The sequence below is a fragment of the Lepisma saccharinum genome, chromosome 30 (genome assembly GCF_977018435.1).
Source record: "Lepisma saccharinum chromosome 30, izLepSacc3.1, whole genome shotgun sequence".
In the NCBI taxonomy this organism is placed as follows: Eukaryota; Metazoa; Arthropoda; class Insecta; order Zygentoma; family Lepismatidae; genus Lepisma; species Lepisma saccharinum.
The window spans coordinates 37,035,420-37,062,126 of record NC_139258.1 but is presented as its reverse complement, the minus strand read 5'-3'; the positions used below and the strand labels follow the sequence as shown (position 1 = coordinate 37,062,126).

Genomic DNA, 26,707 nt, shown 5'->3' with positions numbered 1-26,707 from the left:
CTATCCTGGAGATCAATTCTAGCTACGGGCCTGCGTTTGGTAATAAAGTATTCAAGCCTCAAAACCATTACGTAATCTTATTGCAGCGTGCCTTTGAACTACGACGTACCAATACGTTCCAAGGGAAGAAAACGAACAATGACGTCAGATACTAAAGATTTTCTATGAACACTTGGACTGTAACTTCATTTAAGTGTCTATTCACTCATGCTTAACAATCGTAATACTCTTTTATTTCGTCTCCTTGCGATTATACACCTATGCTGAGGTATTTGCATCCTTCTGTGTTCCCAAGAGTGCTAGGTACGTTGCAATGAAGCCTCTTTTCTATACGATAGGATATGGTTGTAAGCTTCCTTGTACTCTATATTCACTATGTGAATTAAGCTTTTTGCTTTGGGGGCGATGCCCACTCAGTAGCGTACTTGTGATTTCATTTTGAAAGGTAGGTTTTTTGTGTATGCAAATTTGTATACACAGTTAGTGTATGTTACCAGTTAGTGAACTAAATTATTGCCTTGCCGTTGTAAGTGCCTTAGAACAGTGGTTGTAACCTAGATCATAAAATCTTATAACATTTATGTGTAATTTGGAAACACTTAGTATATTTACATTCTAAGGAAACCCAAATTCTACACAAAAAGAGCTATCGAACTAATAACGCTAAAACTCGACCATATTTCTATTGACAAGTTCAAACTTAACGTCCATCTAGGACTATGCCATGGAAAAGAGCATGCTGTTGTCTCAGCTCGATGAGTCGTTCAGTTGCATATTGCGTATCCTTCATGAAAATAAGGAAGGACTGCGAGAGGCAATTCACTCATTATCATTAGGGATGAAATAGGAGGATGTTCATCCTTGGCAAAAGGAGTGAACAAACGCCTACGAATTTAAGTAGTCGAATTATAAAATACGCATTTATTTTCACATATATAATTACTTGTACAACGACAGACAGATTAGGCAGGCGCGTCGCCTGATAATGTTCTCATGAGCACGTGAGCACTCATGTATATGTCTTAAATTACGTACATATTAAATGCGCACACACACACACACACCATCACCATCACCCCCCCCCCCCCACACACACACACTACACAGCCAGAGAGAGATGGGGAGAAATAAATTAAATAGGAAAATCAATGCAATCACGTACACAGTGATAGATGGAAGAATGCATATACAGAGATTGGCGAGAGGGAGAAAGAAAGAAATAGAGAAGTGAGACAGAGAGAGAGAGAGAGAATGAAAGAAGAGAAATATAGAATGAGAGAGAGAAAGAGGAAGGATACGAAAAATAGACAAACGAGAGAGAAGAGATAAAGAAAGGAAGAAATAGAGATGAGAGGTAGATACATAGATAGAGTAAGAAAGAAATGCAGAAACCAGAGAGAAAAGGTAAATAAATAGAGAAGAAGGAAAAGAAAATACAAAAGAAATAGAGAAAAAAGAGAAGAGATGCGACAGAGACAGAGAATAATAATGAAATAAAGAAGCAAAAGAAAGAGAGAGAAAGAAAAATAAAGAAGCTTAAGAAAGATATAGAGGTGCGAAAGATAGAGAGAAAGACAGAATACGAAATAAATAGAGAAGTGAGAGAATGAGAAGGAAATAGCCAAGTGAGAGACAAGAGAGAAAAAAAGAAAAATAGCAAGTTATACTAGAGAAGAAGGAAAGAAAGAAAGAAAGAGAGAGAGAGAGAGAGAGAGAGAGAGAGAGAAAGAAATAGAGAAGTGCGACAGAGATGGGGAAGAAATAGGGAAGCGAGAGAGAGATAGAGAGAGAAGCAAGGCAGGTGGAAAGAAGCAGAGAAGAAAGAAGAACATCAGATATGAGAGAGAAAGAAGAAAGGGACCGAAAATAAGAGGGAAAACATAAAAAAAGGAAGGCTCAAGAAGACAGTAAGTAAACAAGAACGAAGAAGTACTAAAATAGAAAAGGTAGAGATTAGAAAGATTGATTGATTTGGTGTATTTTACTTTTGCCACTTTTGGCTAATCGCGAAGATGAGGATGAGTGATGATACGATGAAATTGATGACAGGACACATTTCAAGTTTTCTAATGACAGCGTTGCTCAATGTCTTTCGTATACTGATTTCATTGTCTTTAATGTTATTTTTTCAATGTACAACATTGAATCCTGTTCTGAGGCTTTAGTCATACCTACCAAAGGAAAGAGATCTCTATAAATAAGTTGTGTTTGATGTAACGGAATGTTAAATTGGATTACAAAATAAGAGGGTAGGAATGAGATGCCCAGAGGCTGGAATCGAAACGATGACACGGATGCCTCTGAATCTTTACAAGACGAAGAACTGGACCATCCTTGATCAACATTTATTATATTTAAAGCATTCTTGATGATGCATCAGGCATCACTTCTAACAATGAGAGGTGCAAGTAACAATGTTTCCACTGTTGTAACGTTGCGTGAAAGCGCAGAAAGCTTTCGATTGAGATCCAGAACAGTTAGATTTTTAACGATCGCAGTTTTCTAAATGGAAAAACTCCATTCAACGATGCAGTGCCCAGTGACAGCACGCAGGCAGACCCCAGGTGTCTTGCGAGCTATGATGAGAGGACGACTGCTAAGCCCTGTTATGCAGGAAGCTATGAGAACAACCCCTCGATCCCTCGTACGAAGATCAGTGCGTAGGATGATATTCATCGAGGCGTATGAATCTTCGTGCAGCCTTCAGTTGTACAGGATTAAGATTTTGGATATAGAGGAATTAGCAGCAGAGTATTATCTCTCGCATGGTAGTGATATTTTCACCGAGAGCCAGGATCTTACTACGTGGACAGAGCAAGAAGCATGCGATAGACTTCTTCAAATTTCAAGTGATGAGTTTCACCAGCCAATACAAATTGTAGAGTAGCAGTTGGTAGTTACACAGAGAACATTTGGACGAAACAAACTAGTGGTGAAACGTCTAAATCTTAGGGAGTTGGATAAAAGATTTCACAGTCTTAGTTTCTGCAAGTTGACACACTGGTACATGAGAGAGATTTTCCCAGGATACGGTACTTATAAGTTAAAGTATGTTGGAGTACTGGTTATGTACTTTTTCAAGTGTCCCGAGCAAGGTATTAGTAAGAGTACATTGCGTGCAGGATGAAACAACAGGAAAGATTCGTTATTTTCCTGCTAGGCAGACAGCTCAAAAGAACAAACGTCGTTCGTATTCCCAGAAAGCCGACAAAATGCAATATGCGCGAGAGCAGAACTTGAGAGTTTCAACACAAAAACTCAGAGAAACGAGTTGCAATGTAGAACTGTATGCAATGTCGTTGAGCCCAATCGACCATTTCATTGGACAATTTACCTCTGGCTTGAAATATTTTGGAACGAATGCTATCTACTCCAGAGAACGACAGCAGAGGAAGTTGAGTATAAATTCGAGAAAATGCGAGGCAAGCATTAAGAACAAATATCGTAAAAGAAGAGAATTTGAAAGATTGGATACTTTCATGCTAAAAGGCCTTGATAGAGAATCCGAGTACAAATATCAGGCAGACGATGGACTAGAACGTACAGGAATGTGGGATGCAATGACGAAAGAAAGAAAAGCTGATTGCAGAAGTGAAGAAGACATCCCCATTCCAAACTACATAACTACCCAAACGGACTTCACAAAACGAGAGAAATTTTTCTTGGAATGTGACTACCTGAGCACAAACTTTAAAAGCATGAAAAAGACGGCACATAACTTAAATGTTACGGAGGAATTAGGATCGAAGGAAAGGTGGGATCTGGTGCAGAAGTTGGACAGTGAACACCAGAGTAAGGAGCCAAGACTGAAGAAGATAAGGGAAATGGCGGCGGAACTGATCGGGGAGTCTGAAAGCAGCAAAGACACGGTAACAATTTTTGGGAAGATAGTCGAAGATCAGTTTCACATGATTGGGGCAAAGATCGAACAAAGCACCGACGATGTCAGGTGGTCAGATCTTCCAGGCGATGAAGGGCTCAAGTGGAATTTCTCTAGACTCGAACACCACAGAGACATTTCTGAACGCTCGCGAAGCTTTGTAGAGATACGCAAAGATCTGCCATTATTTTACCACCCCAGATCCGAAGGAGAAAAACGAGATATGACAGTACAGGCTGAAGTTATATCGCAGATGACCTTTGGGACTTCTATACCTGGACCATAGGAACGCTCAGAAATATGGAGGACAGCGTAAATAAAGTTGAGGCCCATGAGATAACGCCCGGCGAAAAATTAAGAATAATGTACGACGCACGAGACCAGTACGGCAACGTTATGAAGACTGTTGTGTTGAAATTCAAGAAAGCCGTGTCGGACAAAGTGAAAGAAAAGGAACTTCTTTGTCGAAAAGTCTGTAAGCTTCTTGACGAGGCAGAAGAGGATTATAATGAAATAAGAAGGCAAATAAACATCAGATACGAACAAAAACGGCTAGCAAAGAAGGCTGAGGCTCGGAAACGTTCAAAGGTTAAGAGCGACTCATTTGAGAGGCAGCAAGAAGTAAAGGGTGGAAATTGTCCGAAAGATGACAAGCCTTGCAAGATAAGGGGAAACCCATTATACCGGATTCATGATGACGCTCAGGAAGAAGCGACATTTTCCAATGTGAAGAGAGACTCATTTGAGAGGCAACAAGAAGTTAAGGATGGAAATCGCCCGAAATATAACAAGTCTTGCAAGATAAGGGGAAACCCATTATACCGGAAGCATGATGACGCTCAGGTCGATGAGACATTTTTCATTGAATACAGTTATCTGAGCAAATACTTCCAAAGCATGAAGGAAAATGCGCCCAACTTATATAGTACGGAGGAATTACAATTGGATATGTTGCGGAAGTTCCACACTGACCACCGTAGTAATGAGCCAAGAATGAAGAAGATGAAGGAAGCGGCCGCGAAACTGATCAAGGAGTCTGCCACCATCAGAGACACGGTGTCGGACAAATTGAAAGAAAAGGAACTTCTTTGTCGAAAAGTCAAAAAGCTTCTTGACGAAGCAGAAGAGGATTATAATGAAATAAGAAGGCAAATAAACATCAAATACAAACAAAAATTGCTAGCAAAGAAAAAACTTGAGGCTCAGAAACGTTCAAAGGTTAAGAGAGACTCATTTGAGAGGCAGCAAGAAGTTAAGGATGGAAATTGCCCGAAATATGACAAGTCTTGCAAGATAAGGGGAAACCTATTAGACAGGAAGCATGATGAAGCTCAGGTGGATGAGGCCTTTTCCGATGCGAAGAGGTACTCTTTTGATAGGCAGCAGGAAGTAAAGGAAGGAAAATGCCCGAAAGATCACAAGACATGGAATATAAGGGGAAACCCATTAGACCGGATTCATGATGACGCTCAGGAAGAAGATACATTTTCCGATGCGAAGAGGTACTCTTTTGATAGGCAGCAGGAAGTAAAGGATGGAAAATGCCCAAAAGATCACAAGACATTGAATATAACGATAAATCCATTATACCGGATGCATGATGACGCTCAGGAAGAAGATACATTTTCCGATGCGAAGAGGTACTCTTTTGATAGGCAGCAGGAAATAAAGGATGGAAAATGCCCGAGAGATCACAAGACATGGAATATAAGGAGAAATCCATTAGACCGGAAGCATGACGACTCTCAGGTCGATGAGACATTTTTCATTGAATACAGTTATCTGAGCAAATACTTCCAAAGCATGAAGGAAAATGCGCCGAACTTATATAGTACGGAGGAATTACAATTGGATATTGTGACAGTCAGATTTACCGACGTCATTATTATTATTAGTATTATTGTCCATAGCGGTAAAAAATGTGTTGATTCAAAGCGTTGAGAGTTTTAATTTGTAAGAATACATATTTGATTTTTGCCAAGCCGACGGGAGGAACGAGACGTTCGCGTGTCTTAAGGGTGAGCACCTGAAGGGTCACGTTATACGTCTAAAGCTTAGGAAATTCGACCGTAGTGACAAACATTTAAATATCTCGGTTTCCAGCGGTCAGGTTCATGTGAAACTTATACCAGCGCAGCGGCATGTGTGCAAGGACGGATGTGTGGAGTTTCGTCGCGATCAAGCAACAATTACGGACGCCAGATCAAATCGGTTGTAATTGATCAGTTTGTGGACACCGGTTGCAATTGAGCTATGGGCGACAGCGAGGCTGAGGCTTAATCCGCAGAAACTCAACTTCGAGCACGGCTCGTCCCAGTTGGGAGACAATAGAGCAAAGTGGAATGACCTCTTCGGAAGCGTCACTTCAACGAACGCCTAGCGTCTTTTTTTCAAAATCTAAATAAAACGAAGGACATGGTTTTTCGATACACAGTCTTACCGCGATCCTTGTAGCGAGAGCAGCTCCGTGCTACCTCTCCGTGTACAGTTTTGCCGCGATTCTTGTAACGAGAGCACCTTCGTGCTACCTCTGCGTGTACAGTGGACTTTGTTGTGTTTTACGAACACCGGTGTGTGTGATAGACAGTAAGTCTACACGAGTGCGCCAACCTCAACCGCTGTGAGAAGTTGAAGCGAGACCGTGTTTTCGTGATTACCCTACGCCGTTTATAATTTTTGAGAAACAAGGAACACCGGAAACTATGGCGGGCTAGAGGAAGGAGAGATATGAGGGCGTTACCGTCGATTCGCCCGATGTCAGAAGAGACTACGCCGATGATGCCTATCCGCCGCCCCGGAGAGAGAGAGAAACGACGAGCCACGCCGATGATGCCTATCCGCCGCCCCGGAGAGAGAGAGAAACGACGAGCCACGCCGATGATGCCTATCCGCCGTCACGGAGAGAGAGAGAGACGACCAACGCCGCCCTGTTGATGCTCCGATGATGCCTACCAGCCGCCACGTTGACGTCCCGACGCCCAGACCACGGAGATGTTCACCGATCCCGAGGGGAAGAGAAACCGAGGAACCAGAAGTATGAACACTTTTCGCATCTTCATCGTCGCGACCAAGGAAACCTTTCGCGTGAATACTATGTGTTTTTCAATCGCCCATAACGACGCCACGATGCACCTCGGAAGCTGAGAGTTGGTAATGTATTCATCTGTGTGATTGTCAGCACGTGACGGCCCGATTGATTTAGAGAACGCCCTTGAAATTCGTCAACATTTTGAAAACGCCCGCTCAACTCGAAATTTTATATCAAACTCCCGTCGCGCTTGTCATTTGTAATCTATTCGTCTCAGGTCAATTTTTCTTATTCCTTGTGATATTTTTTAATGATCTTAAATTCATTGTTGTTTGTGCTCCTTTGTATTTGTTTAAAGTGCGTACTATTAGAGTAAAGCGCCGCCCACTTAATTGTTTAATCTACTTGAGGTTTGTTCATTTTTTATGTGTCAGTGCTAGCTATGTCAGGCCGCATGTGTGATTATTTGGTAAAAGTATTTGCCTGGTAATATGAATTGCTCGTCGCGGCGAAGTGTTTAAGTCCCGCCTGCTAGAGAGTATGTGTTTGCGTCACTCAACGGAGGTTATTTGTTATGTTTGGAACCACGTGAGGTCTTGTAAAAGGAAAAACGTCCGCCCACGTGAATGTAATTGCCGTTGAGACGCCTTTGTTTATGCTGATCAAATAATGTATTGTCACCGCGCCGACTAGTTTCTTTTTAAAAAAGGTGAACTTAAGTAAGGGCTGGCTAGGATTTGAGTAGCACTGGAGCAAAATCACAAATGACCCGATTAGCCAAAAGTAAGCTAAAAATTAATTGAGAATGCAATAATTAGGGCTTATCGTCATAAAACCTGTACATGTCATGTATCATTCTTTGTGTCGATGACCCCGTGAGAACTGAATGTGTGAATGAATGTGAGAGCGTGAAAGAGGGGGAGATGTAGTAAACTGATTTGTGTTGGTTATGAATAGAATATACTTTTTATTTTCATGTTAATTTTGGGCTATCATTTTCGTACGCATGTCGCTACCCGTGATTTTCAGGTATGCAGCTAGCCGCTTCCCGGCTACAGGTAAAGAGGTGGTAATTTGAAAGTACATATGTCTTTGTTTTTATTCGATATGGCTTATCACTATGCACTGTTGGTCACCGGTTCCTACACACGAACTTAACCTGGACCGTAACGCTATTTCGCTTGTCCGAGGGAGATTTTGCCGCCTCTATCTAGGTAGTGGTAGCATTTGTTTTCCCGGGCAAGGGAGGGCGTTTCACAATATGTTGCGGAAGTTCCACACTGACCACCGTAGTAATGAGCCAAGAATGAAGAAGATGAAGGAAGCGGCCGCGAAACTGATCAAGGAGTCTGCCACCATCAGAGACACGGTGTCGGACAAATTGAAAGAAAAGGAACTTCTTTGTCGAAAAGTCAAAAAGCTTCTTGGCGAGTCAGAAGAGGATTATAGTGAAATAAAAAGGCAAATAAACATCAGATACAAACAAAAACTGCTAGCAAAGAAAAGGCTTGAGGCTCGGAAGCGTACAAATGTGAAGACAGACTTATTGGAAACACATCAGGACACTTGCCTAAACGCAAAACCTTGCCAAGAAGAAGAATATTTCAAGGAAGACCAAGATCCAGTGAAAGACGACCAACCAAACATTATTAGCAGATTTCTAAGACTGTTTTACATAAGTTAATAAAAACTAGAAGCGTGTATCAATATAGTTAATGTAAAATAAATTACAGTACAAATGCAGTATTAGAATGTTAATTCTATCAGCAATGAGCAGAACTTTTAAATTCAGAAATACCTTTGTTAGCTGATGTGATGTAAGTAGTTAAAAGTGTGTGGGTGGGTTTTTGTTCTTCAGGCAATTTCAGTTACCTTATGGTGATTTTATGCCCCTTGAGTTAATCGCCATAATGATGATGATTGATGAACTGATGTAATAAAGAGTGCAAGTGAGTGGTGCTTTTGCATACTACGAGGGCACAACATTCGCCAGTCACTTGTCATTTATACAAAAGCGAAACGCATTTTCAGAATAGGTTATATTTCCTCACAACTTCGATTCATTTTCGCGACTAATGAGAACATTTAAAAAAGAAAAACAACTTAGTCTCCCAATTGTACCTCAATAAAAAGAAAAATACCTATGTCAGAAAGACATAAACATTACTTTTAAATTTGGTTGGGTTAAATATTCTACAACAATTATATTAAATTCCGTAGCAGTTTGCAAAACACTTCATTTTAAACAAAAGTCGTCTTAAATTCTCCTCTTTTGATTTTTACATAAGATGGACAATGTCATGTCGAAGAATTGAAGAATATATAATATTTTAATGTCTAATTAATTTTGTATAAAAATTAATGGAAAATGAGTTGGAATTTCTAACAAATACTACTCCTTCTGTTTCTGTAAGATCCATAATTGAGCCATTTCACATGTCTTACCATACTTCCCTATCTTACCAATTTCGACCGGTGGGGATACATGGTGCTTTTCATTCCACTTTAAACTGTGCATAAAAGTGTACTCAAAACTCAATTCAAACTCAAAGTCTGTTTTTAAAAGGGGAGACTTATAAAATTTACATAGCGGCAAAACCCAAAAATTCTAGTCATATCTCGTGACTTTCAAAATTGCTACTTTCAATAGTTGGTCCCCCTCTTTCTCCTAAGACGTTCATACTAGATTTGCATAGCACAGTTAAAGCAACAAATAAATACAAATTACAATTTTACACACATAATTAATAAATCCAACAGGTGTCTGCAATTAACAGCACTATTGTACTAATTTACGCAACATTAATATGCAATACACATGTGTTGACAAACACAAAAAAACGACGGTTGATAAAATCACATGAAATGGATACTGCGCCGGCGCGATAACCTTTCGTGGCTGGCGGGAAGGGGAACGGTAGAGAGGAGACCATTTCATACAGTCAGTCGCAATGGAGGATTGGAGATTTCAACAACGTGCTACTTGTGTTTGCAGTTATTACGAAACGAAGTCTGTGACAGGAGAGCAGCAGACGATCGTCCATTGGTCGACATGGACACGGGATTCGAACCCGAGACCTCTGGCGTAGTAGTGTAGTGTGATAACCACTCCGCAACAGAGGCCGGTGAAAACTAGAAAGAAGATACAAGGAAAAGAAGTAGAGAAAAGGGGTTACAGGAAAAATAGAGAGAGAAAGAAGAGTAAAGTAGGTAATCTCTTGTTATTCTAGGGCGGCAAGTGCCCCCCCCCCCCACTTGATTCTCCCTGTGTGCAGCATTTTCATCTTTGAATCTCAGAGATCCATGCAATCCCAGGGTAATTGGTAGATGATTTATTTAATTAATAGATGATTTACATGAAGTTCATTAGAAAATAAATAGAACAGAATAGACTATACCAGAACGTTCATTGCCTTCAGTAAACTACCACATTTAAGATTAAACACGCCGATATCTCTGATCTATTACTCGTTGATTAAATGTTTGAATTAGAGATTACTGCAGCTAAAATCCACGTATTAAGAGCTGCGAGAGTTTATGAAAATTGAACTCGAATATCCTCAAAATGCGTATTAAAGTTTGCATTCTAAAGTACAAAAGGAAGCCAGTCATATGAAAATTTCATGAATTATTAATGATGGAGGTATCGTAAAGTTTTAATTACCACCACGAACTAAATGAAACAGAAATTTTATTTAAAGTTGTAGTCCTACATGTGTGTCGTACATTTAGAATGTTCATAGTTGTAGTAACCGTACGTATGAAAAGATGTTCTTCAGAGCTTAGAAAAATTGTTAAATATGGTATATTTCTATTTTAAATCAGAAATGCAAACTATGAATCTTTAAATATACCTATATTATTTTCTAATGAGTTTTCCTTGGTTTAATCATTTCAAAATTTATAGGATGTAAATATCACCAACCATGGAATGAGAAGAAAATATTAAAGAAAGTACACAAAAGGGTGTTTGGTATTGAGGAGGGAGTAAGGGAATTATATTATCTAGCCACGGGACTTACACACACACACACACACACACACACACACACACACACACACACACACACACACACACACACACACACACACACACACACACACACACACACACACACACACGTATATTTATTCGAAGACATACTATGTTTGATGTACGAGTATATACACACAATTTACTCTGACACGACTTCTTTCACGTCTGATAACTTTTTTAGATAGTTGGTAACACTGACTACCACGGTGTTCCATTGAGGGCGTTGAACACAATTGCTGTGCGTGTTGCATAGAGCTGACAGCTAAAGGGCTGTTGGCCACTATACCCCGAAGATGTTCACTTCGCTGTGCGAACACTGATGCAAGCGACACTACTTCTTACATTCGGCACCAGAGTGCAGCATATACAAGGCATGTCTAGGGGGACTCGAAAAGATCTGTGCTACATAGTTGAAAACTTGAGCGAGAATTCGCTAAACCTGGCGGATTTTAAGGGGGCGAGGGACAATTTCCCCTAGATCCTTCTTGTATTACTTCAAATATAGTGTGATTTTGGGGGAAAATTGTTCAAAATAAATTGAACTGTTAATTCTCACTTTTTCAATTGAAGATGAAGTTACAAGGGAGAGGAGTAAATCTGCATTCAGTACAAAACCATTATTGTGAACACTCGTATGCGAACCGCACGCGACGCCAATGCATTTAGGTGCCAGGTTGGTATAATTTACCTGAGATGATTGAGTGCCGTTGCCGGCTCTATTTCAACTGTCTACTTTCGTCTCTCCTTTTTCCCTCCAAAACTCCCGATCATTCCCCTCTCTCCCTCAACACCCTTCCCACCTTACATTAGCACCACTCCGCATTCCAGCTCATGCTGACGCTTACAGTTCCCTGTTCCTGCTTCTTTTCCTAACATACCACATACCCCTTCTCCGGGAGAAAATTTCCGAATTGAAATTTTAAAAAGTAAAATTAAAATATACCAACATTATCATGTACCAACCTAGACACCAAAAGAAATATTCGCAATACACAACCAAGAAATAAAATATTCATACATAAAATTCGTGTTTGAACGTCTCAAAATTGAAAAAATTTAGACGGTCTGTTTCAGTCACAGAATGTAAGATACTTTATTAACACCCTGTAGTTCTGAGAATTTCAACTCGCTTGTTTAAACACAACTCAGCCACCAAGATGCACACAGCGGATGTAATACTACACCCGGCCAAAGTTTCTGCGAGCGTTGCATCTAACAGCGTGGGAGAGATGACTTTAATCCACAAGGCTGCATATTTTTCGATAGGGATGTCTTTGACCAATCTGGACCATTCATGCACACGAATGACTTTTCAATTGTGTTTGTTTCATGAAAGCATATACTCTATGCTTTGAATTCCAATTTCTTTGAGGGGGATAAGAAAATTCCTGGAAGGGATAACAATAATTTTCTTTAGTCGGGGATTTATTCTTCTGTGGGGGAAATCCCGCCACCCTCCTCCCCGTTAATTTCGTCCACACTTTATATCAAGAGAGTGAAGTCGCATGGAGAAGGATGAAATAAACCTGTGAGAATTTAAGCAGTGGTGCATTAGTATCGTGAAAATGGATATTACTATACTTTTATGACGAAGCGGACCAAAGGTGCTTATGTCTTCCAATACTGCCTCTCCATCCGTTTTATCTTTTGTTAATCACACGAAAAAATTCACTGTAGAGTCGAATTACTTTCGGAACATCTCCAGCGGACTACGCGAGTCTGTCTAGCGAGCCTAGTGGGCGTGTAGAGCCTGAGCAGGGGGCTTATCGATAGATTCTGGGTTGAGATGACGTCAGCGGCTCGCTTCGTTGATTGGCTGCTTAGAGAGTTGCGACTCGTTCCGAAGCTTCAAATGCATAACAGTCAAAGATGTTATGGAAATAATCTCCCTCTAACTAATTATTCATTTTACAATTCTATTTACGTTAAGTGGCACCTTCCACGTAGGAGCCCAAAAGTCAACCTCACTTCAACGTAGTACACCCTGGACTGAATTTTGCAGACAAACGAGGCTCTGGCGAGTGGCCCTATGGCCAGTATAATTCTGTGTGTTGTCCTGTTTGTTGTCCTTATGTGTGCTGAGTGCCCGTTTACAGCCTCAGCTTTTAACAGAAGTCAGAATATTTTAAGATTTTTAGTTATGCAACGTTAGAGTTGTTATTTGTAATGGTAAGGGGCTGGCCCCCGTATAATGTGACGGGTACAAAATAGCCTAAGTGTTGACGCACCCAACATTTTGAATTCAAATTGAAATTTAAGTTAAGCAATTTTCATGACAGAAGGGAATACACACACACACACAAACAAACAACCCTCCACCCACGCACACCTCGCAACACTAGAAAATGTTAACAGCGTGAACAGATCGTTGATAACCCCCCTCCCCCACCCCACACACACACACCACCTCGACATTGCAATATGCCAAGAAGACATGGGGGATGTGGAGGAAAGCCATTCACATTCCAAATCTAGCTCATTTGTGTAGGTGACGTGATTAGCACCAAGCTGCGGGCACCTTAACACCCCATGGTTGCTTCCAGGTGAAACATTCGGAACTTCCTGGTGCGCAAGTGGCTGCACATTGACCTTGGATACTTCAACAACCACGGGCAGTCTCTACAAACGGAATTCATGCATTTATCCAGGCCATATGACATATCGCCCGTTATTAAGTATGTTCTGCTAGGGGAGACTAATTTGTTGTCCCTGGAATTACAGTGAAAAATGCACGCATATAGAGTTCTTTATTTATGATCATTATGTTTCAATAAAGTTTTGAATAAGTATTTTCTTAAGTTGCTGCGATTTTTTTTATTACAGGAAACTGAAATAACCTAAAAGAACAGTAGAAAGTGCATTAAAACTCCGTTTATAGCAACAAAACACTTTGATTATGGTGTATTTGAAGGGCATAGGCCTAATTACACTATACAGTACAGTACAAAGTCTGCGGGAAACAGAATTTCATCAGTGGTTGACTGCCTTTTCTTTGGGAAGTTCTCTTGTTGACTTCTAGCCATATTTAAAACCTTGCATTCTGGTTTTTTTTTTTTTTTTTTTTTTGGCCTTTTGCCTGTCCGGATTAAGCGAAGTCCGGCTTATCGGGGTCTGGATTAACGAGGTTTTACTGTATACCAAGTGTTTCTGAATTATGTGTACTGTTATCATAAGATTAAATGACCTAGGTGAGAAGCAATGTTCTAAGGTACTTACCGCAAGGCAATAATTTAGTTTAGCGACGGACAACATATACAAATTTGCATACCCCCCAAAAGAAAATACCTCCCACAATGAAATCACAAATTCGCCAGTGAGTGGGTACCCCGCCCCCCAAAGCAAAACGCTTAATTCGTACAGTGGCTCCATATATGTTAGGTAGTTTCAAGTCTTCTGTGATGTGACGTTTCTTGTTTTCTCTTCAGGTCTGAGTGTTCACTTAATAACTTCATGCAGCAGTCTCTTTGCGTCATTCCAATGCTGACCTTCTTGCTTCTCTGTGCTGCACTTTCCATTGCAGTTGTGAGAGCTGGGAAACAGGACGATAAGTGGTCCTATGAATACTACAAGACCGAAGCTGAAATGAATGAGAGTAAGTATGATTTGAAGCATTTTTTAAAAGACGAAAACTTCATTTATATTATATTTTATATGATTGACTGAATGAGTTGGTGTTTTAAGTCCACTTTATGCACAGTAAGGGACTGGACCTTCAGCTTACAGTTAATAAAACATTAAAATGTCAAGAAAGTGAATTATTTTGTACATTGAGAAAGACTAATATAGGTATTGTTAAGGAATGTAATAAAAATTCACAAGAGAAAATGAAAACCTATAACAAGCAGTGGAACAGTAGATACTTGCGAGAGATATTTGTGAGGAAATAACTATGTAACACACATTTTTTTTGGTTATTATTACTAACAATTCTTGTGTACGAATATGAAAATAAGGAAATGGATAATAAATACCATCTGCAGTGTTCGAAATTAGCTTAAACAAACTTAAAAGAAAAACAAACTTTGATACATTTTTAACTTCTTTTGCAAATTGATACTTTTAAATACGTGAAAGCAAAATATCTATCTAAAATGTCTCTGGTGTACGACTTCCCAAAAGTGTAATATTTATTATATATTCACACTTAAGTTATATTCTTAATACAATACTTATCAAACACTGAGTGCATGAATTCAACGATTAAAATTCTCCATATTTACCGTATACGCACATTTCTAACCAAGAAAACAACTTTGTATTGCAATTTTTATGAACATTAAAATATAGGAATTTGACACAGTTTTTGTTACAAAGAAGTTGATTAACTACGAGAGATTTAAAATGAAATGAGAATGCTACTAACGTTATTTTTATAACTCTTATCACTATCAAAGTAAAAAATAAATACGACTCTCATGCACTGATATTTTCTTGTTAATTGAGAATTAATTTGGCGATTAAGTTTTCAGTATGACGGACTATATTTAATGCATGAAGCAACAAATAGCACCTATGTGTCAAGGTTCACTTTTGAACACCGATTCAATGGTATTCTCAAGAGCGAAGATCTAATTCAGGCACTGAAATTGTTGTTCCTGACATTGCTTGATTTTACTTCGCTTCGCTTCTTTGGCTAATTGCGAAGACAAGCTGTTGAAGGAACTTCACGAATAACACCCAGGTCCACGACGGTATTCGAACCTGGGACCTGTGCCGTCGCAGCGCGCTGTGCTATCCACTCCGCCACGAAGTTGTTTCTGAGGTTGTTTTCCTCAATGAGGTGGATAGTGTAGAGATTGATTTCTTTTGCTTTGGAGGGGAGGGGATGAGCTTGTTCTGTTTCCAACTGGAATAACATATATTAGTTAATTTTAGTTAGGATAATTCTTTGTCTTTTTCTTTGTTCAGATCTGCGGAAAATTTGCAGCAAAACTCAATGTCCTGCCGATAACTATTGCGTCCCACAGTTCAACCAGGAAGGAGAAAAATTTTATGCTGAAGCTCACTGTGTTCCTAACGGTAAGATACTTTTTAACAAAACAAAATTCCTCGAATATTATGTTTAAGAGAAGTTTATTTTTCATGTGATGTTATTACCTTACTTTGTGATTTAATTTTTGATTTTTGTTATTTAGTTTCTGCAACTTTCTGGTAGTCGGTTAAAATGCCCACTGTGTTAGAAAAGCATTTTATTTTTATTTTATTTCTGAAGACTGCTACCTACACACACATTGCTACAAAAACACAAGTCAAACATTTACATTTTATAATTCAATATGGTGTGGTATTCTTCCAAATACCGAGGTGAGCGCAGACGTGGTTTTCTTATTCTCATGATGCAGAAGAAAATATTTTTGCTTTGCAAACCACAAAATCCTATCTTTCTTTGTTATCTTTTGGGAGAAAGTGTGGAAAGCTGCTGAACCTTTCTTCCTGGTCATGATTCGATTATTATCCTTAAATCTTAACACTTCTTCCTGCTCTCATACATCCTACTAATTGAAGACTAAAATTGGTAAACGCTGTAAGTGCCACAAGAATTCAAACACCATTTTCCACGTTAAACTGTGAAATGTGCCATGCTTTATAATGTGGTAAACGTGAAATGTGACTGGTAGCCCTCTAAGTAGTTCAAAGGGCGTGTAAAGAGGTCACTAGTGTGCACGTTCTTACGGGCTGATGTGCGGAACGATGCGATTTCCCAACACCTTGGCTTTTAGCACTTACAACGTTTACCACTTTTAGTCCTCAATTACTCTATTAATTTATTGCTGTATACCTTCTCTACATGTGCCATACAATAGGGGGGAAACCCCCAAAATAAGCCCGCCTGCTTGTTGTCCTGGTGCCTTTAAATAAACCAGGACGTCACTTGCTATGTGTTACATGTAAGATTACAACATATAATACATGTAATAAATACATATAATCAAAAGAAATATTGCATGTTGAGACACAACGAAGTGTGCAATATATGTACGTACTTATTACATGAGATGAATATTCTGTTTTGGAGGCCAGAACACAGACGTAACTACGTGAGTGACGTTTTGATTTAGTGGCATTTGTAGCATTTGCAGTAATTACTCCAATGTTTACATTACATTTATGAAATTAACAATTACATAACAGTTTGTGAGCGATGACAATACGCGATTAATTATAGACCAATATATATATTTCCCACCAACCTCAAAGCGTCACATTGACATTAGTAATATTTTAGTAACATTAACTTAACAATTTCCCAATTTGACCAGTTACCAAAATATAAATAGATACAGATACTATATTATGAATTGATTGTTATTAGTTAATTGTGCATTCCTTCAATAGAATAGCAATTTCTGAAAAAAACTTAGCAAGCCATTATTTATAACTCTTTACAATGTTAACCATTTTATCTTAGTGCATCACCTCAGCATCAGTGACGGATTAAGCTGGGCGTCTTGAGGGTTGGGGGGGCGAACGGGTCGGTGGACCCATGGAAATTGACATAGTTCATTTAAAGATACAAGAAAGTAGACAGTAGAAATACAGTTCATTTAGTTACTATTCGAACAGAATAATGAAAGTAAAAATGCAATGGATCGAAAACATTGAGTGAAAAAATACAGGAACAAGGATCTCGTATTCTACTATTTCATTTAAAGAACAATGGTTCCGCAGTTTTGAAAATTCTATTAATTACAGTTGTAGGTGAGAGGCCACACAACAACTTTATGACAAGAAATTCCCCCTAACATTTAAAGCCTTTCCTTGAACGAGACGTGCAAAAGTTAATATCAAAATGCATTTCAGATACAATAATAATAATAATAATAATAATTATTATTAATATTTCGAATAAAATTTGTTTTTGTTAGTTTATAATATTTATTGCTACACACATACGTGGGTAAGGTGAGGCCCCAAGTTATAGGCGCCACGTGCTTCACCTCCTTGGTGTAAGGGTACTGAATTGTTATTTACCACGGCTATAGAAATATTCTTAATCTCAGGGGATAGGTTCTTTATTCGAGAATTCCAAATGAGAAAGCGTTTTATAGCCAAAGGGATATAGTTAATGCGGATCTATATTCTGAAAACTGTACACAATACAGAGAAAAATATATAGCAAAGTTTGTATGTACATAATATATATATATATATATATATATATATATATATATATATATATATATATTGATTCAAAATTACATAGGTTATATCCTTCTTGTATATATATGTATCATTGAAAGGAAATCGTCTTTTTCATCTTCTTCAATAGAGATTGATTATTCTTCCAATAAGAAAGGCTTATGCTTCTTTTCTTCTCCTAGTTTGGGAAAAGGCTTCATCTTTTTTTCTTCTACTAGTTTGGTAAAAGGTTTCTTCTTTTCTTTCTCCGATTAAGGAAAAGGCTTCTTCTCTTCTTTCACTGATTAAGTAAAAGGCATCTCCTTATTTATTATCTTTCCTTATAAAGCATAATCATATTTATCACATATGTCAAATGTGTATCTATATATATATATAGGGTAAAGACCCCGAATATGAGATCCTTTTGGTAGAATTCGATTTACTTGTTCATTAAAGCATAAACGATTAATGTTTTTTTTTAAATATATTTTGTAGGGTGTCTATTTTATGATACAAGGTATTGGGATATATAAAAAAGTAACAATCAAAAATTATAAACAAAAAAATGAACACAAGTGCTACTGAGCTATTTTTATAGGGGGTACCGAATAAGAGACCCCGACCTAGTTTGGGTTATATAAATCATTTGAATCTCTGAACTAAATTATTTTTGAACTAAATGAACTAAATTGTTTTCTTACCCAACTATAAGTGAAACGAAATTATTTTTACACCATGTTTAAAAAGATTAGGCTATTCTAAAAAAAGAAACTGACTATTTTTATCATGCTAAAAATACAAAACAAAATGTTCCTTCTATGCTATCCTACTAGCTGTCCTGGTATCACCAAAATTGGTTCACTTCAAATGAAACTGTGAAAAGACCTACATTGTATTACACATGAAGTAGCTACCTGGTAGAAACGAAGTTCATAAATGTGTCATCTCCACTACAATGTGCATGAGCCCACTTGTAACAACGTGTGCACTTTATCCACTCTTCACCACATTGATTTTTGGAATACGATGAACCACAAAATACACTTCTGTATCATATTGATCTTCATCTAATTCTAAAATGTCAGACGATTCTGCTAATGCGAAAGATTCTGCTAATGCAAAAGATTCTGCTAATGCGAAAGATTCTTCCGACTCATCTGTGGATTCTTCACATTTCTTTGATACAACCTTCCTCTTCTTACGTGAAGTAGAACGCGAATAATCTGATTGCTGCTTTATCTGGACCTCAGTAGGCTTCCTACTGTGAGTGCCCCTACCAAACAGGTTCTTCTTCACTTCCTTCTTACATTTCTTCGAATTGTCTGCAAGTCTTTTTTTGTATGGTGTTGTTGTTATAACTACTGGTTGATTCACTACGCGAGATTTCTCGGAGTTGGTAAGAGATGGGCTGTCTAGTGTGAGTAGTGGCTCAATGTCTTCTGGCATTACGATGGCATCGTCATCAGGGGTGGTACTGTTTGAAGACTGCGTAGCCTCAATAGGACTGTTTTCAGGCTCCTGTTCCTGTTCAAGTTGGCCTAACCTGCTGCAGTTTGGTTGGGATTCCACTTCACTTTTGGGTAGTTCAACTGACTGACCTGTCACATTCCACTTCAGAAAACCTCGCAGCCATTTCTTGCCTGCAGCTTTCTTTTCGCCTGAAAATGGATGAGGGAGAGAATTTCTCAGGGCAAGCTTAAAAGCAATTCTTTTTATATCACTTTTTCTGAGTCCATAAAACCGCGCGTCCATTTCTACACAATATTTAACCAACAATTCTTCGAGGTCGTTTGTCAGCACTGGTTTTCTCCCTAAGCGAACACTCACTAATGCCTCAGGTGTCTTCCCTTTGTCTTTCACGTAACGTTCTAGTGTTCCTTTGGGGACGCAGAAATAAAGTGCAGCTTTCTTATAACCCATTTCGCCACTTCGAACATAAGTTACAGCCCTTATCATGCTTTCTGGGCTCCACTTCTTCCTTTGGGATGAGATCGCTCCCTGAAACAAAGAAATGAACATTTTCATAATAAATCCTAGGCTATAGGACTATAGACCTACACATTTCTAAAATAATTGTTCACATTTTATTAATCTAATTATGAGTAAATTGGGTTAAATTTGAAAATGAGTGGTTCCAAAACATTCATCCAACAATTTAAGTACTTTATGGTTTTGTTTTTTCTTTCGTTAGAAAAATAATACGTCATTGAATATATAACTTTGCAATACTTTGCCTTCAAGTTTCCTTCCCAAAAATATCGTCCGATATAGTTCGTTATTTTGTGTAAAAACTACTAGAATATTCTATTCATTACATATAACAAAAGGTAAAGATTAATAACCATTTCATTTGTAACATAATTGCAACGTAACTCCCAAATTAGGAAAAGCAATGATGAAAATCAACGTGAAATATTAGATATATTTTGTGACTCCCAATATGATACCCTTCATTATTATGGTAGTCCTATTATGAGACCGGTCTCATATTTTGAACCTCTTCCAGGTCTCATAACAGGACCTTCGCAAGCTAAACAAATGAACAACGCTATCTCTCTTACAAGTGGACGAAAACTAGCAACTAATTACATGGTACAACACACACACTCACCACTACGAAATACAGTAAAAAGGGGATCAGTAACAACTTACCTTAACCATTTTCAGCAGCTAATTTCCAAACGGCAGCAAAATTTCCACGAGGACGCTTTCTTTTTCACATTCGCTGCGTCACCAACTCTACACACAAAGAGCTCACGTGACTTCCAGTGCTATGTCGCGATTCCTCCTTGTGTTTCAGCTTCTTTCCGCTAGGGTGCAGCTCTTTGTTTACGAGATACATGGGGGTCTCATTTTAGGTGCCTATCCTCATATTCGGAGTCTTTACCCTATGTGTGTGTATATATATATATAATTTTTCGTTACATGTACATTAATTCCAATAACGTCATCCGGTCTCTTTTACTTTATGCCTTATATATTTTTTCTTTCCTTTCCTCGTGGGTCTTTATCATTACTCCCTTGGCAATTGTCATAACTGCATTTACTAGATGATGGTACTTCTTTGACCTCTGGATTATAGTTATTTTCTTCTTTTGAAATATCATATCGTAAACCCAACGGATCATTACTTCTAACTGGGGGTTGAATAGTTTTCCACTCTCTTGTCTTCTTTGTTCCAATATATATTCCTTTACTCTCTTTCCTGCTCGCTTTCCCCGCTTCTTTGGCATTATACAGCACCACAAGCTATACTTATAGAAAGATTAGGGGCGCCTAAACTGACAGTAGCGCCACCTCCTATGGAACGACCGAAGGGAATAATAGCCCAGGATCGCTAACAGCAAGCGCTGCCTATGGCCCAGTGCGTCTAATAAAGGAGCGCAGCCGTAAGTGCTTCGGGGCGTCTAATTGAACACAGCGCCACCGAGGGACGGATAACCCAAAAAAGCTGACGACTTTCTCCTCGTCAGAGGTATTAAATCAAGATTTTGATCACAAGGATCAAAATGAATAATTTTCTGAATTCATTTGCTCATTTATTAACTTTCCTAATCGTTTCATATATGAGCATATTCCTAATTATCTTACTTGGCTATTTACAACATTTTATTCACTTCTTCTATAATTTTTATACTCTTCCTTTATGTATTTTGCATTTACTATAATATATATAATCACTCTTCTCCGCTCCTGGTTTCTACAATTAACTCTGCTTCTCTTTATATGGCGAGCTGCCATCTATCGTCGGTCTCGGGAAACATTTCTTCCTTGCATTTCTCATTGTGTTGTCGGAACTGGCACGTGACATTATTATTGTATAATAACATTTATAACCGTGGTAAAAATACTAATTATTTTTCTACTACTCAAAAATTTATGGCGACGCCCATTATCACCCGCCAACAAGAATGGGACGCCTAGATCCTGAAATATTCGCTTCAGTGCAAGGCGTTGTGTGTGTTGCCTAACTCTGCGGCGGTGGTTGAAGTTGCCGTTGAAAATTTGCTATTAAAATCCACTTATCGTCGTAGAGTTAGGCAACACACATAACGCCTTGCACTGAAGCGAGTATTTCAGGATCTAAGTGTCTCATTTTCATTGGCGGTGACTGTACATACTATGAGGTACAAGTTCACGAATTTAGGACAAGTCAATAAATAAAATCGTTTTCATTTCTATTTTTAAACTCAATTTCATTAAATATGTTTTCTGAAACGTTACATATTATGCGTTTCGATGTTGAACACCTTGTACAGTAAAACTTCTCAATAACGGACAGGCCTGGGGGAAAATAAATGTCGGTTATTAACCTTTAGACCGTCGAGCGGGTTTTCGAAAATCTCTGGCCGCTGCCCTTGCGCGCGATTTTTAAATGTGTATACTTATTTGACACAAAATGTTATAACTCGAAGACTATTTGACCAATCTACTTCGGGTAACTTTTCGTTTGCAGCTAGAACATAAGGGCATGCAACCGTGCAGGAATCAAAACGCCAAAGCCAATAAGAGGGTTTAAGTGGGCCGTGCCCCCCAACTTTCAATGAAAAAAATCATAAAAATGGGAAGTTTTTTCACATATTCGATAATGTAATGCACCCAGGCACATGAAAACTTCAAAAAGGACCATTCTTTGAAAATAAGGCTAAAGTTTATCTTTCCCAAAATAGCGGGGAAAGAAGGGCAACCTCCCCATTTGTATGATTTTTTCATTTAAAGTTGGGGGTCGCGGCCCACCCAACCCCTCTTATTAGATTTGGCGTTTTGATTTCTACACGGTTACATGCCCTGATGTTCTAGCTGCAAAACAAAAGTTACCCGAAGTAGATTGGTCAAATAGTCTACGAGTTATAACATTTTTTGTCAAATAGGCGTACAAATTTAAAATTCGAGCCAGCTTCCCTACGTAACTTTGGAGTCGGGGGGGGGGGGGGAGGGGAGCCCTGGGTGGGTGGGTTTTCTTCCACATGACATTTCAAAGTTTTATCTGAACATCTGTCAGCGTTTACAACCTCACGTACAAGTAAAAAGGTGCTAAAAGCACATGGAATTTTTAATCAGTGCGATGGGTCACCAGTGACCCATCGGCCGACTACGCCTATATATTATGTGGGTCACATGTGACCCATTGGCCGAGTAAAGGTTAAGAAGTGTCCGCTATTCAGAAAAAGGTGTAGGATGTTACACAATACGATAAGCATATTACAGGAACATTATGTTTTTTCCTACATTCAAGGAACAAAATACTGCACTACATAAGGTGAATTTAAATTTATTAAAGTGTTACTACATACATTACAAATTCCAAAAAAGAAAATACACACGTAGTGTAATCCTTTGTTAAATTACTGCATTCAAAATACTCTTTCATTTTAAATAGGCTCTTAACTATTTCTGGCCAAACCCAGATTGTCCAAAATAATCATCTATATTTTTCTGAATCTTAAAAGTTATTTACAATTGTCTTTTCAATATGTGTTTCAAGTTCAGATGCTAAACTGAGTCCCTCTTCATCTGCTTTTCTTAAAAACCTCACCTCACCTTTTCATCAGTTTCTTTACTTGACCAGTTCAGCATGGTCATCATCATCATGTCACTTTTAAAAAGAAATATGTTTGGTGTAACATGAAACAATGCACGCTAGTTCGAAATAATGGCCATTGATGTGTTGAATTCCAGGAATTGCGACCGTTTTCTTTCAGGCTGTCCATTATTAAGAAGTTTTATTTGCGTTGGAGAGGTAGTTTTCAGTGTCTGCGTCCTGTACGTTATTGAGAAGTAATATTGCCATTAAACCCTATGTATTTCTACCGGGTAATTTAAAAATGTCCCTAATTTATAGGTGTCTGATATTCAGAGGTGTCCGTTAAGAGAAGTTTTGCTGTATAACCAAAAAGTATTGTGGTGCTGCAAGAAATTGGCAAAACAATTATTCCAAAACTTATGCGTTAATGTACCCAGCTTTGTTAGTCTTCTTGTAAAAGGTTACATTAGGCTACTTTAGGGATATTTTGAAACACTTTTATTTTAGAAGTAACTTTTCATGTTATTTATATCATAATTTTAAATAAATGTTGATATTATAATTTCAGAGGATAAACAACAACAAAAGGACGAATTGTAGAGAATAAAGGAGAGAGACTGAATGGAAATATTTGTGGAAGATATTAACAGTTCTTAAGCAAAATGCAGTCTTCCCTAGTTTCTGGTTTGATCAAATGATTTGATAAAATAATTGTGTATGTTATATAAAATATAATAAACCAGAAATGAAGTGTTTTAATTATTACAGGTATATTACCATGATTACATAATTTATCATATTACGATTATTAGTAACATGAGCGTCGGGAGGGGGGGGTCGAACCGGTCGGTCGACCCTCCTGAAAATTTCCATCTACTTTTTTCAAATTATTGCAATTTATAAATGAAGCACTTTATTTTGCGTCATTGTTTAAAAATGGACTTGAGATATCGAATTTGGTATGAAACTTTCATAATTTGCTACACTGAAATTCTGTTAATTTGTAACTTTCACACGTTCCGGACCTTCTTATACTACTGCGTATGCTGCTACTGCTACTAATGTTAGAAGTAACTATTATGTAATCTTTGCTGTAACAAGTACTATATTATTCATATAATAAAATTATTGGATGCTAAAATAAACTAAACTAAAACTGCTACTACTGCTGCTACTAGTAATACTAATAATAATAACATAATTTAAAATACCGATAATGCAATAATTTTAAAAATGAACGTTCCCCTTGACAAACTTCTACATATGTCAGTGGTCTGTATCACAATATCGACATCTTCGATTCGACCCGCCCCCTAGGAAAATTTCTGGCGTCGCCCATGATTAGTAACATTTAGTTTATTTTGAAGACGTTTTAAGGTATCAGTCAGCAAAAGGTGTAAAACGTAGGGGAACTTGAGGCAAGTTGACGAATTCCATTTTTCTTGAAATAGTCTGTGATGGCTGCTTGCGACAACATTCCAAAGTTGGCTGACGTCATCGCGATCGTTTTGATAGATAGATCTCAAAATACTCAACTCCTTGTAAATATGGTAATAAAGATTGCGCATAATCGTTATCGATTTTCGGACTATGTATAAATATATCTTGAAACGTAAATATTGCACTAATAAATCAGATAAACATATTTTGCAATTAGAACCTATTTGGTGCATGGTATAGGATATTTGAAAGTTTTAATCTTCTCATAGATGAATAAGTGAAAACATGTGGGGTAAGATGAACAACGACAGACCCTTAATTTTTCTTAGGAATAAAGATTGTATAGAATCTTCACCTTGCAACGCACGATGACACGGTGCTCAAGATACGAAAGTGATTCATTCGTTTTTAACATGTTTTAAGTTCTATGTTACTGTGTGTGTACACAGTGATCATATGATCCAACATTCTATTGTTTATTATGATTTTTTTTAATTTTTCATTGTTTTAGGCAGTGGCGTAATAACACCCCCGCAATCCCCACGGTGCGAGGGGGCGCAGTAAGAAGATAAATTAAGAAAGACCTATAGTTCACAAAGTTTTATTTTCGGCGTTAAAATATATGTTCAACCAAACATAAAACTGCAAACATAAAATGTTAATCACTAGCAGAGTAGAAAGTGAATTACCAGATTCGACTAAAATCTTCATTAGCTGATGTTTCAACCTCCGATTATTATGGGCTAGCACTAAAACCGGACAGAAAATAAAGAGATTTTGGTTATGCTCTTCATCTATTTTAGACGATGTTTATTGTGAACCATGCTGGTTGTTTGACGATAGGTTCGGATTGAGTTGGTGTTTTAAGTCACTTTATGCACAGTAAGGCTATTCGGGACTGGACCTACAGTTTAAAGTTGGATCCGAACCACTATGTGCCTTCACCGGGTATCGAACCCGGGACCCCTTGATTAAGAGGCGAGGACGCTACCATTGCGTCATCGGGTAGGCCCTCGATAGGTTCGATAAATACTTTAATGATGCATGGTGTAAATGTAAAAAAAAATAATCAAAGAACACGAAATGTTCTGAATTCACTTGAATGAATGTATGGCATATAGTGCCTGGAAAAATCATAAAGATATTCAAACAGTGTTACAACAATGTCTGCATAAGTGGAGCGAAACCATTAAAATAAATTTTAGATATAATAATTCTATACACCTGTAATTTTTCTTTCAGGGGACATCGACATTATATATTTTCATATATAATTCTTACAGTTTGTCTCTGTTGTCTTAACCTTTCTTACCAGTTTTTACATTGATTCAAATTACATGAATCCATTCTCATATTTGTGTATACCAATATAAATGTAGGCGTGAATTAATTAGAAAGAGCAGAAAACAAAAGAACGAGTAGGAGCGCACAACTGAAAGTTGCAGGGGGGCGGGTGAGGCACAGGTTGTTAGTTACGCTACTGGTTTTCGGCCTACTGGTAGAACATTTCATGTATTACCTCCATTGATATTATATTCTTCATACATCTCAGAGTTGCTGTTCTTCATCTTACCTTACATAATTCGTCAACTTACACACTTCCTTGGGACAAGTTGGTGACTTTTGCACTGCTATGTAAATTGCTCTATGTGCTTTACACAACATTGTTGTCATGAT

At 38.1% G+C, this 26,707-nt stretch overlaps 1 long non-coding RNA gene across 1 annotated transcript; it reads left to right on the top strand.

Annotated features, from left to right (window-relative positions):
* Positions 1-251: 251 nt before the first annotated feature.
* Positions 252-24,325, top strand: LOC145981985 (uncharacterized). Its single transcript, XR_014441010.1, has 4 exons — positions 252-303; positions 14,370-14,536; positions 15,853-15,963; positions 24,159-24,325. It is a non-coding gene; the product is annotated as an uncharacterized LOC145981985 (long non-coding RNA).
* The last annotated feature ends 2,382 nt before the right edge of the window (positions 24,326-26,707 follow it).